The sequence below is a fragment of the Myxocyprinus asiaticus genome, chromosome 21, assembly GCF_019703515.2.
Source record: "Myxocyprinus asiaticus isolate MX2 ecotype Aquarium Trade chromosome 21, UBuf_Myxa_2, whole genome shotgun sequence".
NCBI lineage: Eukaryota > Metazoa > Chordata > Actinopteri > Cypriniformes > Catostomidae > Myxocyprinus > Myxocyprinus asiaticus.
In genome coordinates, this window is record NC_059364.1 from 33,787,257 (window position 1) to 33,809,422 (window position 22,166).

The window sequence follows — 22,166 nt, forward strand, 5'->3', positions numbered from 1 at the left end:
TTCTGGTGCCTAAGAGCGACAGGTCCGTCCAGTTCTGTGTGATGCCTACCCAATTCCTCGTATTGATGAGTTGCTCGATAGGTTAGGCACTGCTCATTTTTACTCGACACTGGATTTGACAAAGGGTTATTGGCAGATCCCCTTGACACCAATTTCCCATGAAAAAAAACTGCTTTTTCCACACCGTTCAGATTACACCAATTTGTGACACTTCCATTCAGTTTGTTTGGGGCTTCGGCCACGTTTCAGCGCCTAAATGACCGAATCCTCAGACCGCATTCGGCTTACGCTGCTGCCTATTTGGATGACATTATCATTTATAGCAGAGATTGGCAGCGGCATATGCAGCATCTGAGGGCGGTTCTGAGGTCACTGCGACGGGCGGGGCTCACAGCAAACCCTAAGAAGTGTGCGATTGGGCGGGTGGAGGTACGGCACCTGGGGTTCCACTTGGGCCACAGGCAGGTGCGTCCCCAAATTGACAAGATGGTGGTGATTGCGACCTGCCTGAGACCCAAGACCAAAAAGGGGGTGAGACAGTTCCTGAGGCTGGCTGGCTATTATAGGAGATTTGTGCCAAACTATTCGGATGTCACCAGCCCGCTGATTGATCTCACTAAAAAGGGAGCTCCAGACCTGATCCAGAGGATGGAGCAGTGCCAACAGGCGTTTATGCAGGTTAAAGTCGCACTTTGCGGGAGGCTGCTTTTACATGCACCTAATTTCTCTCTCCCTTTTGTGTTGCAAACGGACACTTCAGACAAGGGGCTGGGGGCTGTACTCTCGCAGGTGGTGGAGGGGGAGGAGTGCCCAGTGCTGTACATCAGCCGCAAGCTCTCTTTGAGGGAAACAAAGTACAGCACCTTGGAAAAGGTGTGTCTGGCCATCAAGTGGACGGTCCTCACTCTCCACTACTACCTGCTGGGGCGGGCCTTCACCCTCTGCTCAGATCACGCCCCACTCCAATGGCTCCACCGCATGAAGGATACCAACGCGTGGATCAACCGGTGGTATCTGGCTCTCCAGCCCTTTAAATTCAAGGTGGTCCACAGATCGGGGGCGCAGATGGCTGTCGCAGACTTCCTTTCCAGAAATGGGGGGGGAGTGGTAGACAGGCCAGATGGCTCCCTGGCCTGAGTCGGGCGGTGGGGATATGTGGCAGCGGGGTCATGGTCGAGCATCCGTCCGAAGAGAGAGAAAGTGGTAAGGGCTAAATTATGTCTAACACCTGTCTCTAATTCCAGTGAGCATGGGGAGAGCGGCATATAAGCGGCCATGCTACCAGCAGACAGGGAGAGAAAGTCTGGCACAAGGCCACAGTGCTCGAGAAGCTGTTGTGTAGCCTATTGTGTTTGTGAAGCTAATGTGTTTAAGTGACTATGTGACTGTGAAGCTGATGAGTTTGTGAAGTTGTAAAGTATCGAAGTGGGCGATTAAAAAGTCTTACCTGAGCCTGGAACCCGCTTCCCAGTGTCCTCCTTCCCTTCCTTCTGTGAAGTCGTGTTACAATCACATTTCACTCAACTGAATGTTGCCCTCATATTACGCTAAAACACGCAATTTTCCTGGCTTGTATAGCTAATGCGCATGTGCGCTAGCGTGTTGATTGACAAGCAATGTCTGAATCTAAAAGGTGATTGACTCTTTTACCTGCAAGGCAGGACTTCCTTTCTACATCCATTGGCTGTCGGGTGCTAGAACTTCTTGGTTGGGCGTTCAAGTTTCTCCCATTCTTCCCATTTAAATAGAAGTGACTCATCTCTGCTAAATAGTCTCTGGCCTCACACTCTGTAGAACTACAATGCCCATCATGCACTATGTCTACTCCCCAAAGTTTGCACACTATTAATCCTGATTTCTCACAATACAGGGAAGTAGAGGTACACAAAAGCAATGCCTTTTATTTAAATAGTAACTCCGATATTATGGTCTAAAATAAAAAATAAATAAATATTGAGTTACTTTACTCATTACTCGAAAAAGTAATCTGATTATGTAACGTGCGTTACCCCCAACACTGCTTTTCACAGTACATATACTGTAGCTACTAGTCATTGAAAGCAGTAATGCTCTTTATAACTGAAGAGTTATTACAAATTGTTTGTACATTTGAGATTGAACAAATACTTTCCTCTGCACTTTTTATTTGGCTCGGGGCGGGGCCAAGTGATGCTGGGCAGAATGAGGCCGGGGGAGAAGAGTGGAGAATGAGCTCCACACCGGTCTCGGGTTCCAGAGAGATGCACGGGAGTACTTAAGGAGAGGAGAAAGCGGCAGACGAGAAGAGAGATGCACAAAGCCAAATGTGTGTGTGGGTGACCGCAGACTGAAAAACAATGGTGTGTGTGTGTGTGTGTGTGTGTGTGTGTGTGTGTCAGCGGCTGCAAAGCAATGCTTGTGTGTATGGGTGTTTATTTGTTGAGCTGAAAAGCTGATCATGTTTGTACACTGAAAAGTGTGAATAAATGTCTTACATTTTGATGTTCTCCTGGCTCCCACTTCCTCTTCCCAACCGAGCAAGAGGTCTTTCACAGGATCCAACAGGAATTTGCTGTCATTGATGAGGATGCACCTTTGTGGGACATGTAAATATTTTGAATGTACTGTATGGCAAGATGCTGCCAGATACCTTGGTTGTTAAAGACCGGATGCAGCAAACTTTTTTCATGGTGGAGAAGGGAGAAGGAAGATGGAATGACTGGTGGATAAAAACTCTCCGGTGTAAGTAATATCACGGATAATTTTGTCAATTATCAGCTTAAAATACATGTTTGATTTCGGTGTACGTGGAACAGTAGGTTAGAACTACATTGTAAAGAGCAAGGGGCATGAATATATCCGTCACTTGAACATTTTAATATTTTTATGTTGCTGAGAAGTTGTTTGATAGTTTACACAAAAAGGAAAATTCTGTCTTTTACTCAAACCAACATGACTCTTTTCTTCTTTGTAACATAAAAGGTGAATTCTGTGGGACATAAAGCACAATAAAAGTATTTGAAATAAAAGATGCAATGTATTCCAAGTTTTCTGTAGTGATATGACCACTTTGACGAACAGAACATAATTTAAGTTGTTATTTACTATCAAATTCAAGCAATAAAGCACCGAAAACCTCACTGGTTTTCATTGCATACTGTGAACAAACTTGGTATATAGTTTAAGTAGCATTGATTACTTTTACTGTAGTTTTATGGTATTTTTCCCCCATAAGTCACCATCCACTTACATTATTGCCATTAAACACTACGAAAATGTCAAATATTCACCTTTTGTGTTCCACAGAAGAAAAAGATATACAGGTTAGGAGTGGCATAAGGGTGAGTTAGGACATAATTTTCATTTTTTGGTGAACTATTTCTATAAGACTGGTGTGACCACTTTAATATCAAGTTAATGTGAATGATTAACTTTCAATTACAATATATATATAAATATATATATATATATATATATATATATATATATATATATATATATATATATATATATATATATATATTCTTTTATTTTATTTTATTTTTATTTTTTATTTTATTTTAATTTTTTCAGTTATGTGATGAAATCCATTCATCAACTGTCCAGTGTTTAAAGGAAAAAAATTATTTTGGCCAAAATATACATTGAAGCAAGAGAGGACATGCTTTCAGAAGATCTTCCAGGTATTTACTGTGGCATTACTGCGGATTATATGAATAGTAAATGTATTGTCAAACAATTTTTGTTTTTTGTTTTGTCAGAATGATGTAATACTGTAAGTTCTGACAGTGTGTGCAAGTGCGTGTTTGCAAGTGTAGCGTGTGGGTGTGCTTGTGTGTGTATGTGTGCGTGGTTGCATTACGATCTCATCGTAATTCAAAGCCCATTAATGCAAACATTTCACAGTACACAGTGTACATATGTCTTACAGGAAAACATAAATCACTTCAAAACAAGGTCAAATATGTGTTGGGTCCAGTTTCTCAAGATACAGAACATATTGGAAATACCTTCTTTATTCAGTACATAAAGAAGACAGAATTGTGAAATGATTAACTGTGCAGGGTAATATTAAGTGTTTAAAATGAGTGTGGGTGAGGCATAAGGCATAAGAGACCCACCATAATCATAAGTTTATGATATGAATATTTTTCTCAGTTGATTTCCAGCAGCTCTATGATTATTAATAGTAAGGTCACAGTTACAGACACTAACCAAAAGTAATTTTTAATATTATTAAAAGATTGTTCAATATGGTTTTAAAGAAGCTCTGTCCAGGGATTCAGTGGAGCCCAAGCTAACATTTAGGAGTCTACCGTTTTTGTGAGGACATGTTTCAACTTAACGTGTTCAATTCAGGAAAATGGGTTGTCAACCCTAACTGGAACATCTTGGCCAAACCTTCATACTCTGAGTCATACTTTGAGTTGGTACACAAGATTATTATGGTCATTTATTTCAACAATTACCCCATTCAGTATATAAAAATACAATTGGAACATGACATTTAAATCCTTAATATCTGGTTATTTGTACTTTGCATCAATTTCTGCATCGTTTCCAATAAGGGTTATTTTGGTTATTTTGAAATATTATGCATTAATGATACTGACAGTAGTCTGGTTTGGACTTTTTAGACTGTTCAAAAAGTTTGTGTATTGTAATGTGGTTAAGGAAAACATGTATTTTTTTTTTTTTTTTTAAGATATACTGTGAAGAATTCACATTCTAAATAACCAAACCAAACTAAGTGGAGTCTGTTTTTGTTAAGTGTTGTTCAGTGTTTGTGCTCATGTAAAAATAGGCGTTGAACTTTGCTTTTTTTTTTTTTTTTTTTCGTCAATGAGGTTTTATTATACTTTTGAATGTGTTAATTGAATGACAGCTTTAAAGAGGCATGCAGTTGACACACCAAGTGCTTACTAAATGTCTGAACTGCTATTAACTATGGTTGTTCACCAAAAATATGCCTATAGCAAAGGCCTGTTCCACAAAACTGATTGAAAAATTCACATTATGAACAAAGTACTTCCACTGCGTTTTTGGATATTTGAATTTGTACCATATTTTGGACAAATTAGGTCACACTGCGGATGATTCTCCAAATCGCAAAATATCATATTAGTCTGCTGTGCTTTCACTAAACATTCTTGATTAATATTTTATGACCTGCTCTCTCATGGGCAGAGTCTTTATCATGCATACCCCCAAATCTCCCGATGTCAGTATCCATGTGCTAGACTTTTGCTTCCCCTCTCTTTATCTGGTGTATCAAGTTGCGCGTAAGGAAAAAAAAAAAAAAAACATCTCATAGCCCTGCACAGCTCTTAGAGAGCTGCCAGCTCGAATGGGACAGAGGGATTGGGCTTAGCACAACAGGCATATTGACTTAGATATCTTATCTGTTACCACTACTTCCCTTTTACATAGCTGCCAGCAGAGATGACATTAGTATATCAACCACAGAGCTAGCGGAGGGATTTTTTTTTAACCCAGTGGTGGGTAGGACATGTGTTCAGTCATGTCTCAGACTTGGGTAGAGAGACATGCTCCTCACACCCCTCTCACATTGTTACACCCACAGTCATTCGGACCAAATTAATGGCAGGTCAAGATGAAGGCAGGGGGAACAGAGACCCAGTGAACAGATGTGCTTTCATGGTGATAGAGTGCAACAGTGACTGCCCTATTTTTCAGCAGCTTTGGTAATGCGGAAGCCCCATTCATTTTCTCCATAGGGATGTAAGGACAATTATAAGCCATGAACCAAATCAATCAGTTCCGAGATGAATCACAGCATTACAAAATTGTATTTGAAGGATAGTATGTTAAAAATCAGTGGGGAAAAGGTACAAGATTGTGTACTTAAAGTCTTTTATGATGCATTGTGAGTGATGTCATCGAATCAAAACCAATGGTACAATGTAAATCTGTCAATTTACATGCATTATATATATATATATATATATATATATATATATATATATATATATATATATATACAGGTGCATCTCAATAAATTAGAATGTCGTGGAAAAGGTCATTTATTTCAGTAATTCAACTCAAATTGTGAAACTCGTGTATTAAATAAATTCAATGCACACAGACTGAAGTAGTTTAAGTCTTTGGTTCTTTTAATTGTGATGATTTTGGCTCACATTTAACAAAAACCCACCAATTCACTATCTCAAAAAATTAGAATATGGTGACATGCCAATCAGCTAATCAACTCAAAACACCTGCAAAGGTTTCCTGAGCCTTCAAAATGGTCTCTCAGTTTGGTTCACTAGGCTACACAATCATGGGGAAGACTGCTGATCTGACAGTTGTCCATAAGACAATCATTGACACCCTTCACAAGGAGGGTAAGCCACAAACATTCATTGCCAAAGAAGCTGGCTGTTCACAGAGTGCTGTATCCAAGCATGTTAACAGAAAGTTGAGTGGAAGGAAAAAGTGTGGAAGAAAAAGATGCACAACCAACCGAGAGAACCGCAGCCTTATGAGGATTGTCAAGCAAAATCGATTCAAGAATTTGGGTGAACTTCACAAGGAATGGACTGAGGCTGGGGTCAAGGCATCAAGAGCCACCACACACAGACACTACAGTTGTCGTATTCCTCTTGTTAAGCCACTCCTGAACCACAGACAACATCAGAGGCATCTTACCTGGGCTAAGGAGAAGAAGAACGGGACTGTTGCCCAGTGTTCCAAAGTCCTCTTTTCAGATGAGAGCAAGTTTTGTATTTCATTTGGAAACCAAGGTCCTAGAGTCTGGAGGAAGGGTGGAGAAGCTCATAGCCCAAGTTGCTTGAAGTCCAGTGTTAAGTTTCCACAGTCTGTGATGATTTGGGGTGCAATGTCATCTGCTGGTGTTGGTCCATTGTGTTTTTTGAAAACCAAAGTCACTGCACCCGTTTACCAAGAAATTTTGGAGCACGTCATGCTTCCTTCTGCTGACCAGCTTTTTAAAGATGCTGATTTCATTTTCCAGCAGGATTTGGCACTTGCCCACACTGCCAAAAGCACCAAAAGTTGGTTAAATGACCATGGTGTTGGTGTGCTTGACTGGCCAGCAAACTCACCAGACCTGAACACCATAGAGAATCTATGGGGTATTGTCAAGAGAAAAATGAGAAACAAGAGACCAAAAAATGCAGATGAGCTGAAAGCCACTGTCAAAGAAACCTGGGCTTCCATACCACCTCAGCAGTGCCACAAACTGATCACCTCCTTGCCACGCCGAATTGAGGCAGTAATTAAAGCAAAAGGAGCCCCTACCAAGTATTGAGTACATATACAGTAAATGAACATACTTTCCAGAAGGCCAACAATTCACTAAAAATGTTTTTTTTATTGGTCTTATGATGTATTCTAATTTTTTGAGATGGTGAATTGGTGGGTTTTTGTTAAATGTGAGCCAAAATCATCACAATTAATAGAACCAAAGACTTAAACTACTTCAGTCTGTGTGCATTGAATTTATTTAATACACGAGTTTCACAATTTGAGTTGAATTACTGAAATAAATGAACTTTTCCACGACATTCTAATTTATTGAGATGCACCTGTGTATATATATATATATATATATATATATATATATATATATATATATATATATATATATATATATATATATATTACATTAAATATTCAGATATATAGAAATATAGAAATAGTTTGAGAGTGTAAGGAGACTGACACAGTTATGTCATCTATTGTGCTTCATGGGAGTGGATGGTCGCTGCAGAGCTACAATGTTTATTTCCATGGTAACTGTGACTTCTCTGATTGGTGGAGCTCTCTTCAGTATTATGGGTAGTGTAGTTCTTCACTAGGAATTAAAGACTATAAAACACTTATTTATTTTTTATTATTATTTTATTTTTTTTAATGAAGTTGAAATAATGCAAACTGATTGCTTAGCAGGAGCATATACAGTGCATTCAGAAAGTATTCAGACCCCCCTTTTTTTCTTCTTTTTTTTCACATTTTGTTATGTTGCAGCCTTATGCTAAAATGCTTTAAATTATATATATATATATAAAAAAAAAAATCACATCAATCGACACTCCATTCCCCATAATGACAAAGCAAACCCCAGATTTTTAATAACTTTGCAAATTTATTAAAAATAAAAAACTGAAATATCACATTGACATGAGTTTTCACACCCTTTGCTATAACACTTGAAATTTAGCTCAGGTGCATCCCATTTCTCTGGATCATCTTTGAGATGTTTCTACACTTTGATTGGAGTCCACCTATGGCAAATTCAATTGATTGGACATGATTTAGAAAGGCAGACACCTGTCTCTATAAGGCATCACAGCTGAAAATGCATATCAGTGCAAAAACCAAGCCATGAGGTCAAAGGAACTGCCTGTAGAGCTCAGAAACAGGATTGTGACGAGGCACAGATCTGGGAAAGGCTACACAAAATTCCGGCTGCATTGAAGGTTCCCAAGAGTACAGTGGCCTCCATAATTCTTAAATGGATAAAGTTTGGAACTACCAGGACATTTCCTAGAGCTGGCCGCCCAGCCAGACTTAGCAATCGGGGGAGAAGGGCCTTGGTAAGAGAGGTGACCAAGAACCCGTTGGTCACTCTGGTTGAGCTCCAGAGATCATGTGTGGAGATGGGAGAATCTTCCAGAAAGACAACCATCTCTGCAACACTCCACTGATCTGGGTTTTATGGCAGAGTGGCCAGACGGAAGCCTCTCCTCAGTGCAACACATATAAAAAAAAACACATAAAGGACTCTCAGATTGTGAGAAACAAGATTCTCTGGTCTGATGAAATGAATATTGAACTGTCTGGCCTCAATTCCAAGAGTCACGTCTGGAGGAAACCAGGTACCGCTCATCACCTGCACAATACCATCCCAGCGGTGAAGCATGGTGGTGGTAGTATCATGCTGTGGGGGTGTTTTTCAGTGGCAGGGACTGGGGGAATAGTAAGGGTTGAAGGAAAGCTGAACGTAGCAAAATACAGAGATATCCTTAATGAAAATCTTGTTCAGAGCGCTCAGGACCTCAGACTGGGCCGAAGGTTCACTTTCCAACAGAACAATGACCCTAAGCACACAGCCAAGTCAACTCTGTGAGTGTCCTTGAGTGGCCCAGCCAAAGCCTGGAGTTGAACCCAATTGAATTTCTCTGGAGAGATCTGAAAATGGCTGATGGTCCCCATCAAACCTGACAGAGCTTGAGAGGATCTGCAGAGAAGAATGGCAGAAAATCCCCAAATCCAAGTGTGCAAAGCATGTTGAATCATACCAAAAAGACTTGAGGCTGTTATCGCTGCTTCAACTAAGTACTGGTTTAAGGGTCTCAGACCATCTGTGATCCATATATTTGCAGGTTTTATGCCAGATGCCCTTCTTGATGCAACCCCCTGTGGCTGAGGGACTCTCACTCACACCTATGGGGCAATTTAAAGTCTCCAATTCACTTAACCTGCATGTTTTTGGACTTGTGGGGGAAACCATGGCACCCAGAGGAAACTCATATTTACCACAGGGAGAACATGCAAACTCCACACAGAAAAGCCCAGTTGAGCCAGGATTCAAACCCAGGACCTTCTTGCTGTGAGGTGACAGTGCTAACCACTGAGCCACCATGTCACCCATATGGGGTGTAGATTGATGTAAATAAAAAATAAAGCATTTTAGCATAAAGCTGCAACATAACAAAATGTGAAAAAAATAAGGGGTCTTAATACTTTCTGAATGCACTGTATTGTTGATTAACAGCCTCTGAACTTATGTTAGGTCTGTCTTGAAAGGTTTCTATGTTGTTGTTAAATTTCAGTTTGTCTATGTAGAAAATGAATGGGATTTTTACTTCCAGGACCCTACTATTGTGCACTATTTTGAAGCAAAAAGTAGTGAAGGCCATCCACAAAATGACAAAGCATGTACTTGTTGTGCATCTTGTCACCGCAGGGCCAGGAGCACATGTCTTTCAGCCACTCAAGCTCCACCGTACCTGCTGTTGCTGTCAAGCCTCCTCGCCAACTCTGACATCTGTTCTCGAGAGCACCTGGTGAATCTGAATGTCAATATCCTCGCCTTGAACTGCAACAGAGAAGTGTTTGTCAGTCAGCGACAATCATCCCTCAAATTAAAGGTTAGCAAGACGATGCAGGCCTTTAATCAGTTGGTTAGAGCGCGTCTGTCAATGGTGCCTTTTAAACATGAAGGAGACGCGGCTAGCCACCAATGAGTCAAGTGATTGATCTGCCCAAATCATTTTCATTTGCCACTATCAGTGGAAAGCTGATGGCAAGTTTGCTGTCAGGGGGGATTAAATATGACTCCACCCTGGCTGCTGATAAATCCTCTTCTTGGAACACTCATTCTTTGTCACCCTGAGGAACATTGTTTAAGCCTAGTTGAGACTGAGGTCATAAAAAAGCAGCCTGCTCATCATTAAGAGCTGTGTTCTATTAAGAGTTTAGCTTGGTACGGTACTTTACCAAATATGTGTATGTGCTATGTATTTTAATGGTTTTTAGAGGTTCATGCTGTTAGCTTAGCAACATGGTAATGCCAGACTCCATAAAAAAAAAATAAAATCAATTGTCGAGTCTCCAGTGTTCTTTGTGTGATGTGCGTTATTTGTGTGTTATTTGTGTGTTCCATTTGAGATCAGTTCATTAATTTTATGTATGTGTGTGCTACATATGTATTTTTATACTTATTAGAGAATCGTGGCCTTAGTTTAGCAACATGCTAATGCCAAACTCTATTGAAATCAATTGTGAATCAAGTGTACTTCACGCATGGAATTGCTGCCTATGTTAAGTGTTGCAAATCAGTCACTTACAGTATGAAGTTCCTTTTTTGGTTAGAATGCTTTCTATGTAGGACGTAGACGACAAGGCGGCTCACTAAGTTTTGGAACAGAGCCTCTCACACCATACGCTCACTTCAATCAGGGCAAATTGAGTAGTAATAGTCAGAGGTGACATGTTGTTACAATATATGATAACAAGAAGAATTTAGGTGTTCGCAACTGCCATGAGTATGCATTTAGCATTTTCCATGTATTATCAGAGGCTGCCATTTATTCCAGGGTTCAGATGCTTAGTCTTAGATTAAATCTAGAGAGCTTTATAACTGGAAAAGTAATTGCACAGTAAGGGTTTTGCCTGTCATGACAAAATGAAGAAGTGCTTATACTTTGCCAAAGCTCACACACACCCCAAAAACTATAAATGCTCACACTGTAGCATTGAGTGGCTAGGACAGTATAAGCACATCATTTGACCATTCAAATGCATTATGATGTTATTTTATCAAGTCTTATTACACTTACTCGGAATTAACTGATTTATGTGGTTATTACCAATCCCACATCCACAATAGAAGTGACACATGAATCAGAGTTTTACTGTAAGACAAATGTTTTTTCAATCAAAGAGCGAGTGCTTGCAGTTAAAGGAATCCTCATTAGGCTCTCGTTATTGGCTAAGTGCTTCTCATTTTCTGGCTGAAAGCCAGGCCTTGCTGATCTTTAAGCCCCTCTTAAGATTACCTCCAACATCACTCTCTGTTCATTTGCTCTTTGCGATGCGACAGTTACATTTATTTTTAATGTCCAGACCATGTCGTTGACCTTCAATTCCTGCTGAGTCTAGCACCTGCTGACCCTGCCCTTAAATCTGTCAGGGTGGAGATATATACAGGCCTGCTGCATGTTAGGCCGGCCCGAGCCTGCCTGTCACGTCCCTCTGATGTTTTACATCTTGTTTAGAAGATATTCCACCCATAATGTTCTATGACCTTTTCCATTGAGCGAGGTGGTAGTCGAGCGACTCCAAGAGGATGAAATTGAGCTGTTTCATTCCTCCCCCGAGGAGGCTCGTGTTTCCTTCTCTGGCCAAATATTTGAAAGCTATCATTTTCTTGAATTCATAGCTGAAAATTGACATTGATTTGTAGGATGATGGATGCTGAGAGTTCCTCTATTGACACTGCCATTGACAGTTTTCAGTAAATTCTGCATCTAATTATCACTCTTGGTTAGATGGTACTCCTGGCTGCTTGGGAGAGGTGGTCAATAAGATGGGCTGTATTGTTCCTGAAGGCCCTATTGAGCTGTATGTCAGGACTGGGTGATGTAGCTGATCACCGAGCACATTTCTCTCAGTTAGCAGCCATTGTGTAATTAAACCGAATGCTGACTGAGGTTGTCAGAGCTTAACAAAAAAAAAAGAAAAGATAAGTGGCAAAGTTTTATGAAATTAATTGTTTCTTGTACATAGTTTTAAATTCATTTTAAATACAATTTCAGTGTTTCCAAATATGAAATGCATTCTTTTGCATTCTTTTTATTTTTGTGTGTCATTACTCTATGTTGCATTAACATAGGCAGGTCTAAGCCATACAGTGACCTCAAAAATATTTTTTACACTTAAGCCACACTTAAAAATATATTAATGTCATTGTATTAGATAACAAATTATCAGATTAAGTGGCATTTATGTTAAAGAAAGATATCACAAATACATGTTAAACATTTAACAAAAATACGTTTTGCAATCTTGAAAAAAAAAATGAATATTTTAAATTATAATAAAGATACTGTTCATGTACTGTAAATTTAGACAGATAGTCTTTACTGTTTGTCAAACCTAGTGATACATGCCCATAATTAATGTAATGAACTACACCTGTGGTTATTCTGCTAGGACACCTGTGGAAACTTCAGTGTATCTGACTTTTTTTATTTTTATTAATTGCAATGTTTAAGTTATTTCTAAGGAAATGGTCTAAATATATATATATATATTTTTTTTTTTTTTGTAATACCACTTGCTTTAATATTTTGTATCTGATTAAATGACTTTCAAGCACCGTTAATTGTATCTTAAGTGTCCAAAAACATTTTAGGGCAACTGGAAGTGTGAATTTGATCAACAAGAGCATTGTATGTATCTACCTCTATATGTTAATACTAAAAGTTTTAGCCTGAAAGCTAAAGTACAGCTAACATACTCTTTGACTGACACATGCCATTGAACTTGGGTGTTAGACAGCAGGAAATGGCACCTACTGAAGGAGTTGAGGTGGCACAGGGCTTTCCAGGTGAGCTATGTAATTCAAGCCTAAAGCAGCCTTCCTTTTCCCACTGCAGCTATGAATCGACAATTTAGCAGAGCTAATGGCTCACTCCAGCCCTTTCACAGGCAGTCTATTGTGCTATGAAGCAATCACAGAGGAAGGGGGGTATGGTGTAATCCTGAACGTGCCCTGGATCAGTCTGTTTGAATTTCACACCGACATTGATGTGCATGTCCGTCCTCACTAAAGGTCCTCTATGTGCGCTGTTCCCAAGAAGACACTCCACAGGATCACATAACTATCATTGGCCCTACCTCACTGTGTCTGATCACCCCTGTCAAGAGGTCAGGACCTGCACCAAAGTATGTAACATGAATAACAAGAATGCATGCTAATGAATATGCAAGGCTCGATTCTGTCTACTGCCTGCATAGGAAGCTGCCTTCTAAGGCAGCAACCCTAACTGAAATGAAACCTCATAAGTGACTTATTTGGAATGCTCTACATAGGCAGCAACTCTGTGCACAACACAATTAGCACTCCTCATGTGAAGCACACAGGAGACTCAACTCACAATTGATTTAAATCGAGTTTGGCATTAGCATGTTGCTAAGCTAATGGTGCTATACTCTAGTAAGCATACAAATATAGCACACACAACTTTTAAAAATGGTAAAATAGTCATTTTTCAATAAGACTGAACTATTTTTATTGATGATTTCCAGTATTTATTTAATTATATATACAATACAGTAGGTATAATCCACAACTCCCTCACTTCGACAGCCATTTTGGATGTTGTTGTTGTTTTTCCATCCAAGCTCATTGCAGTGCATTTTGGCTTTGTCTTGTTAGTACAGGATACATGTTATGTTGCCTTTGCATCCAGAGATTACCTATAATGCCTTAAAATCCAACAGTTTAAACCAACCTTATATGGTTTGCTAGTCTCCAAGCCTGGTCAGGCTCATTAGGCTGCTCAGTTTTGCTGATTTTAGAGTGTATTTGGGCACTTTCACCAGCTAAACACCAGCTTAGCCAGACTAGGAGGCCAGCCAAACCAACTTAAAACAGGTAAGATCAGCAAAACACCATAGGCTGGTTTAAGATGATTTGTTACTATGGAACAGAACCTGTGTGTCATTTTATGTTAGCATTCCATAGCAATTGCATAGTTCTGCTAAGTGAGCATGCTCACTCTGACCTTTCTTGTTTATGTGGGTTTTTATGAGCCCACAACAGCAGAGCCAGCTGTTGTGCGTAGTACCCAGGGCATACTGGTGAGATGGCAGCAGTGAGGCCCCAGACGAGCAGAGAGCATATGGCCTGGATGGCGTGACAGAGCACACCAAACAGAATGCGATACTCCCATCTCCCCTCCGGGACTGTCACCATGAGGAACAGCCCTCCAGACACAAATCCAAAACTACATCAGATCAAACTGTATTTGTAAGCTGAGTGCCTAGGGGAGACTTGTCTTCTGAGGTGTAGCTTGGCAAATCGCCCTGTGTATGAAAAAAAAACAAAAACAAAAAAAACAAGAGAATGGAAGGCTTTTTTGAGGCTTTTCTGCCACAAGGCATTCTCCAAGCACTTTTCCATTCCATAAATAACAAATTATCAAGGTTTTTGTTGTTTCCGCAGCTCAGATTGTTTGTACACTTCATCTCCTTTTTGAAGGGATATGTGTGCACCCGAGAGAGTTTTTTTCCACTTTGCTAGTTGCTTGGAAAATATCATAAAGTCTGATCCAAATCTAGTCATGTTGGTGTTCATTGAATTAGACAAACTTGAGCCCACACCAGTGACATTGAAATAAATTGATGTAATGACAAGAGTTTAAGCCTTGCTGTTGTGAGAGGTGAAAATCTAGCCCTGTGATTTCAAGCTTTGCACTTGACATGACATGTAACGTGATCCTGGACCTGTCAGAGAAAAATAAATGTACTTTTCCTGTGTTTTATGAACAAGCAGTGCTTATATGTTGCCATGGGTTATTTTAGGAGGCAATGGGAGAGGGTGGCTAGGGTCACTGGCTCAAAGTTAACCTATGACATAGAGTAAAGATAATTGCTCAGTGTCCAGAAGGCTTTGATTGGCTGTGTGGTTACTGTCTCAGTGGACACTGAATGCTTTTGGTTTAGGAAGGTGGGAGTGGGTGTACGGGTTCATATATAAATATTTCTCCTCTCTCTCTCTCTCTCTCTCTCTCTCTCTCTCTCTCTCTCTCTACACTTACTGGGGTCAAAAAGGCAAACAGAGTCACTCAGACAAATTTAGAATTCCATTTTCTGTGATATGATATTCTGAGATTTTGGAATACGGTGACATCACAAACACAATTTGTGTATGACAATGAATGGTTTAGCTTCCAGATTATGTTCATCTGTTCAGATAGACGAGTCTGTACCACCATTTTGCTTCGCTATCATGTTATTTGATGTCAAGAAAAAAAGAACTTCAGTACGCGTGCTTATTCTTCTATGGTTTTACGTACATGATATCGCCAACTCCTGGCTTGGCATGGTTATGTGAGCCTTTTAAAGCATTTTTGCATCACTGTATGGATGTGGAGATTTCCTGAAGGTGAATATTCCCTATGTCTGCTAAATGTATAAATGTAAATGTAAAGAATGATTTGTGGATGTCTTTGCTTGCTGCATTTAAGCTAAAAGCAAATGTTAAGCATCATAAGAGTTGTCGCTGATGCAGTGATTTTTTTTTTTTTTAATCTTCCTCAGTGGTTGATTTTCTAGGTACAGTATTTTGGACTGTTAGTAGCCACGGCCAGTGTAGAAAAATCATTTTCAATAATAAAATCCATTCTGACACGCTTTCATGTTTGTCTACCCACCAAAAGGCTTTATTTTGCCCAATACAAATCCTTATGTGGGGAAAGTGCTCCAGGTCACCAGCATGGTGCTTTCCAAAGTTCAACATCTCTTATTTTCCTCTCTCAGTCAGCCATTTGATTGTATGGTTCTTTCTCTCAAACCCCCAGCCAGGCTCCAGGTAGCAGACTAGTGGAGGGAAAGTGGGAGATGCTGTTAGTGCCAGGTGGAATATTCTAGAAGACTTGAGGCAGGAGCGCACTTGCTTGTTTCAACTACAAATCTTTAGATCTTACTTTCGAGCGAGCCATGGATCCTGATATGACGCGCAATAGTGTATTAGTGACAAGCCAAGAATTGCCTGGAAGTCAAGTGTGCAGCAGTAGCCTTGTAGTGCCATTACCAGCCTGCTCTGGTGCAGTAAGTCGCATGGCAATGTGAGCCTGATCTGGCACAGCCGAGCCGAGTGTCACGCTGAAAAGGCCTCTTTCTCCCGCTCTCTCTTTCTGCTCTGTCAGTAAGAGTAACAACCTGAGAGCAGATGCAGAGGTGTTTGCCATGCCAAACGGCTCGGCATTCTCGGCAATCGCGGCCCCCGGGATGAGGAACCGATTGTTTCGCCTTTCTCTTCTGAGTCTTTGCCTTGCCTGTGAGTTTACATGACCCTTCAACTCTGTTTCCACACAGACTGTTGAGCTGTGCTTACAGGCTTCTGTGGATGCTGTAAAAAGGCATCTTTGTCATGGGCTGCTCTAGTGGGATGTTGAGTTCAACAGGCCTCGAAATATAAACAACCAGTTATTTTGTTGGCCGACAAGGCAATTGATGCATGATGTAAAAATTGTCAGTACACCAACTTCATTAATCAACCTGAAGATGAAGAAATGTGGTTTCGACTGGGTTAGTGCTGTCAGCAGGACTAATGTTGAATAGTGTATCCCTACGGGTCGGAATTATTTGTTTTTGAATTTTAAATCATGCTGCTGTCAGAACTTAAGATCCTAAAAGCCACACATTGCTTTTACATCTTCATCTTCTCAGTCATTCTTTGAATAATTGTAATATATTCCAAATCCTGTCAAATGACCTTTTTACTAAGAACAATTAAGGAAAATCTGGTTGCACTTTATTATGCACACACTGTAATGTTTGTCAATTCATTTTCTGCATGAAAAACATCCTTAGAAACAAGGATAAAATTACAGTTTTGCTGCATACTCTGACCTCATTTCATGACATTTCCATGCCGTTCTCTGTTTAATGACATAACTATATGGCTTTCTGGCATGTTGTGATTTATTTTGTTCTGAGACATACTTGTGGTACACTTTGCTATAAAGAATATACTAGTGTAAATGCAATGGCCATAGATCAAAATAAACAAATCCCTGATGGCTTATCAATGTCCTTCCTGTTGGGGAAAGAACTTGCCTTCCAAAAGGAAAATATATCATCAGATAAATGGTCCCCAGGAATTGGATGCCAAGGACAAGCTAAACCACTTCCAAGCAATGTTCCTCAGTCCGGGCATGCCCTTAGCAAACAGTAATGAACAGAAAGTGTATTGTGTCAGTGAAAAACGACAGAACCATCAGGAAGAAATATGCCTTTCATCCCACATGGCATAATCAGGGCCTGCCATTTCTCTGAGCAGTGGTTATAGTGTTCCTTTGAGCCTACCTTTTATAGTAAGGAAAGTGTGGACAATAATGTAAAGAATAATACCGAGCAGTTTCCATTGAGATGACAGTCAGAGTGCTGTTATCCTGTCAGGCCCTCCCTTGGGAGGCAGGGTCAGACTGTCAGTCAGAGCTGATTGACACTTGAGAGGTGTGAGAGATCAAAGTCTCTATCAGTGAGAGAGGCTAGAAAATAGGTGCGATGGGTGAAGAATTGAAGTGAGTTTGGGAATGGCTGATGTGACGTGACGGGAAGGTGAAGTGTCTGAAACTTGCTTGCTTTCTTTCATATCATCCAAAATCTGAAATGTTGCATGCTTTCAAGTTCTTAGCAACAGTTACATAGCAGAATCTCTTTATGTTTAGCCGTTGAATGGGATGTCACAATGTCTTTTGGGAGAAAGACTTTTCATTAAAGCTTTTGATGGGAAGCTCAGAGATGTCAAGTGCTGACTTCCTATACCCAGATGGAAAAAAATAACTGTGATAACTGTGGAACATGGTAGCTAGTCTAAGCCGGTCATTAACTGGTCCATAGCTGGTCCAAGCTAGTCCAAGCTGGTCATTAGCTAGGCTAACTCATGCAAATAGACCATCTTGGACCAGCAACAAACCAGCTTTCATATCAGCTTAAGGTGGTCAGGAAGGTTTCCAGATTTTTGGAAAAGATAGCTGGTCCAAGCTGGTCATTGCCTGGTACAAGCTTGTCTATAGCTGATCATTGGCTGGTCCAAACTGGTAGACCATTTTGGACCGACAACAATCAAGCTACCAGCTGGCCATACCAACGTAAGATGATCAAACTGATTTGGTTCATAATGGCTGGTCTGAGCTGCTGCATAGCTGGTCCAAACTGGTCATTAGCTGGTCCTAGCTTGAAATCATGTTCCAAAATACATAAACTGGCCCAAGCTGATATACCATCTTGGAACAGCAACAAACCAGCCAACAGCAGCTTCTAATTCCAGCTTATAGTTTTCAAGTTGGTTTTTGGAACATGGTTGCAGGACCAGCTAAGACCAGCTTAGGCCAGTTTGAAACCAGCTGCCAAGTTCTAAAACTCAGTTACCAGTTTAAACTGGACTTTATAGTCAGATGTGATGGCTTTGTGAAGAGAATTTGCTCTGTGACACTGTTCTGGACTTGTTGTTGGGATGGATGAAGGCAGAGAACTCTTGACTGGTCTGTATTCACCTCTTTTCGCCATTCCATCTCCCTCCTTCAAGTTTTCTTTATTATTTTCTTAATCCATCCCCTTATTCCTTGTGTTTTATTAGTCTTGACAGAGGGTTGATTCAAATAAGCCTGCAGTGTGGGCATTGCCAGTGCACAAATTAAATTGAATTACAAAAGAGAAGGATTTTCTAATAGGGAAAGAAATTAGCACTTAGACCCTTCTCTATGCAATTATTTCTATTACTTGTTTCTCAAGGCACTAGGAGATGTAGAAAGCAGATTTAACATCCATTTGTTTTAATTTTTCCTCAAGGAAAACCAATTATGAAAGGTTACTGCTTATCAGCAGTTCATACAGAAACAATCCCTTTTTTCTAAAAGATTAATATCTTATGTTTATGTGAGTGAAGATTGTATAGACTGTTCTGGCCAGTTTTGTGTTGTGAATCATTTTGAAGGTGAGAGGCTTGCATTTATTGAGCATAAAAGTGTTTGAAATGGTGTTTTATGCTGATGTAGTTTTTTCATTAAGCTCTAATTGATATTAGGATTTGTTAAAGTCCATTATCAATCTTTATCTGTATGCTTTGCAAAGACATTGATCAATGAAAATGCATTCCTTTGCTGACTGTATTGGACATTGTGGAGCAGTCACTAGTTGGGCCATTAAATAGCCTCTATACGATCCTAGCATGAAGATCAATAAGGCGTTGAAAACAAAATCTTTTTTCTTTCCTCAGTGAAAAGAAGTTCTATTGCTGAAGTCCATACTTCACTTTACATTTTTTTGTTTTGTTTTTTGGTAGAAATAATTCCTTAAAATGTGAAAACATCCCTCCACAAAGATTTTTTTTTTTTTTTTTAATTGCGCGAACCTTATTAAAATTCTTCTGAAGTTTATACATATCACCACATCAAATATTTCATAAATTATAAATGTTTCACATAGCAGTCTTGCAGTCGTAGCCCCCGGGTTCCTTGAAAACTGGTCCTGCCTAAATAAGTGTGAATTTTTTGTTTTTTACGTGTGCATGTGTCCATGTGTGTGAGAACTTTGTAAGATAGGCCAAGCGAAATTGGAGTAATGCACTTCTCCATCTTTTATAATTAACATTGCATAGTGCTAAATGAAAACTAATAAACATCTCCAACCTCATGGTGTACTTTAAAATAGTATTTGTTGTTTCAGTTATTGAATTTACTGATGTAATATTAATGTTTGGAAGCAGTTTTGTAGCAATCTGTCCTCTGTAGGCAGCTTTACACATAATCATTAGTTACAAACATGTCAATTTAGGGTTGTTCTAAGTCATTTGAGCGTGAGAGCAATTTTTCTAAATCTCCAAATGTAAATGTGGTAGTGGAAACACAAGCCAAAAGAGACTGATGACATAAAACTGGAGTTCGTAAAAGTTTGCCTCGGGCGAGTTTTGAAAAAGAACAGATTCTTCGTTTCTTCATGGAAACTAAGGTTGATTCTTAGTGGAATCAATGTTGGTTACAGTGGATTAAGGTTGGATTTGTAAAAGTGACATGGTAGCTGCACAGCTAAATTATATCATAATGAATCATATTTAACAATGAAGTGTGTATTTTTTTATGTTAAAAGACTTTCTCGCAACCCAACTTAAACTTGAAGAGTCAGCTATAAGTACAAGTAAGTCATTCATATGATGATTTCCCCCAAAGTGTGAACACTGCGGCTTGTTTGAGCATCTCAACCAGCCTGACAAACACTGGCTCAGCTAATGGCATGAGTTTGGGGTGGGACCATCAACCAAAAGAAGAAGAGGGAAGTGTTTAGGAAACCTTTGTGAAAATATTACATTAATACATTAACTTTGCAATTTTTTAGGTGACGTTAGTGGCAAAGAAATTACACTAAACCTTCAAAAGACCAGATTCTTTTCATCTGACAAAATCATCTGATTTTGTCAGATGAGCCCCCACTCCAGTCTGTGTCCAAACGTTTTTTTTTTTTCCATGGCACATAGCCTATTGTTTAAACTCTATTACTGCCTTATCTACTGCTGTTATGTCAGCTATTAGAAGGTTAATGGATATGACAGGCCCTGTATGAGGGTTTCAGGGCCTCTCTTTATGGACACTTGCCTGCTATGATACACTTAATAACATTTCATTATGTGAGCACATATAGTTTGAACACTGTACAAGAGTTCATACAGATGGATTTGTACGACTTATATTATGGACAGAACACTTTTTAAAATCCTAATTAACAGGCACGGTCACTCTATATGAAATGGGAATAATAAACACCTCTCTTTATTTTATTTTTCTTGGCTCCCCCAGTCAATCCCAGCATGCCCTTGGAGGTCAGTGTGTGTTGTAATAAATTACTGTAGACACATGACGTCAGATGACCTGCTCTGGGTCTCGGAAGAGGGGGTGGGGGGGCTTCTAAAGGCGTGAATAAATAGCTGTTCCTCATTTATGCTTGTCAAGAATTTCAGCTGGGGGCTGGACTTCACACTGTGTCTGTTTTGCCTTGCAAGGTATGATTTATTCCTCTTGGTTCAGCTGAGGTGCTGCAGCTGTTTGTTGGACAGATAGTTTTACACAGACTTATGTTAAATAAGCCTGGCTCACTGACATGTCCGTTCCCACTTTCACAAGACTGAGTGGCTTAGTGTGATCCTTGAGAACAAGTTTTGAAGTACAAAGCTTTCTCTACTTGGCCCCCAGCTCAGAATGGAACCACCTCAGGAAATGCAGTCAAACTGTTCTACACTTAGGCCACGATTTACTAAAGGTTTGCGTGTATAAAAACCTGTACAAACTTGATAGCATGCTAAAAAAAGGTCTGAGCTGGTCTATTAATGTAATCTTTTAAAGATTGCATCTTTCAGATGTGCAAAATAGCATGTCTTGGCAATTCTTGCATGTTTCCCTGAAATGAATATGCAATTTAGAGGCGTACCTCCAAATGGACATAATAAGGGGCGGTGTAGATACAAATGTATCAAATTGCCTGATAGTCATTTCAGAATCGGAAACTATGAGAGCAAATTAATAAAAATGAAAGGTAGGTATTAATCTGATTTGCACTGTGCATCATGCTGTCATTGTGACAAAAAGGACACTTTGAGAACAGATAATATGCACAGATATGCACCTGTATGGTGAACAGGTTTCATCTTGATCTTGTGAAATGAACAGGGAGTGCAAGTTCTGTACCATGCAGCTTCCCGTGTCTCTCTCACGCGCAGCTAACTACTCCCATGGTCAAGATAATAGTGGTTTGAAATTCAGATTTCATTTAATTATACATCAGTAGTGCGATGGCTTCACGTGCAAATAATATTGTGTTTTCTTTGTGAATTATGAACATTTCAAGTGAAGAGTGTCATGTGCATTCTCATCAACTACTCTTACAAAATAGCAGGGATTTTTATGATGATATCA

At 39.7% G+C, this 22,166-nt stretch overlaps 1 long non-coding RNA gene and 1 pseudogene across 1 annotated transcript; both read left to right on the plus strand.

Moving 5' to 3' along the window:
- Positions 1-22,166, plus strand: part of LOC127412108 (leucine-rich melanocyte differentiation-associated protein-like) — a 508,385-nt pseudogene that overhangs the window by 198,787 nt on the left and 287,432 nt on the right.
- LOC127412110 (uncharacterized) lies at positions 2,363-10,445 on the plus strand. The gene is made up of 3 exons (XR_007892390.1): positions 2,363-2,721; positions 3,553-3,662; positions 9,932-10,445. It is a non-coding gene; the product is annotated as an uncharacterized LOC127412110 (long non-coding RNA).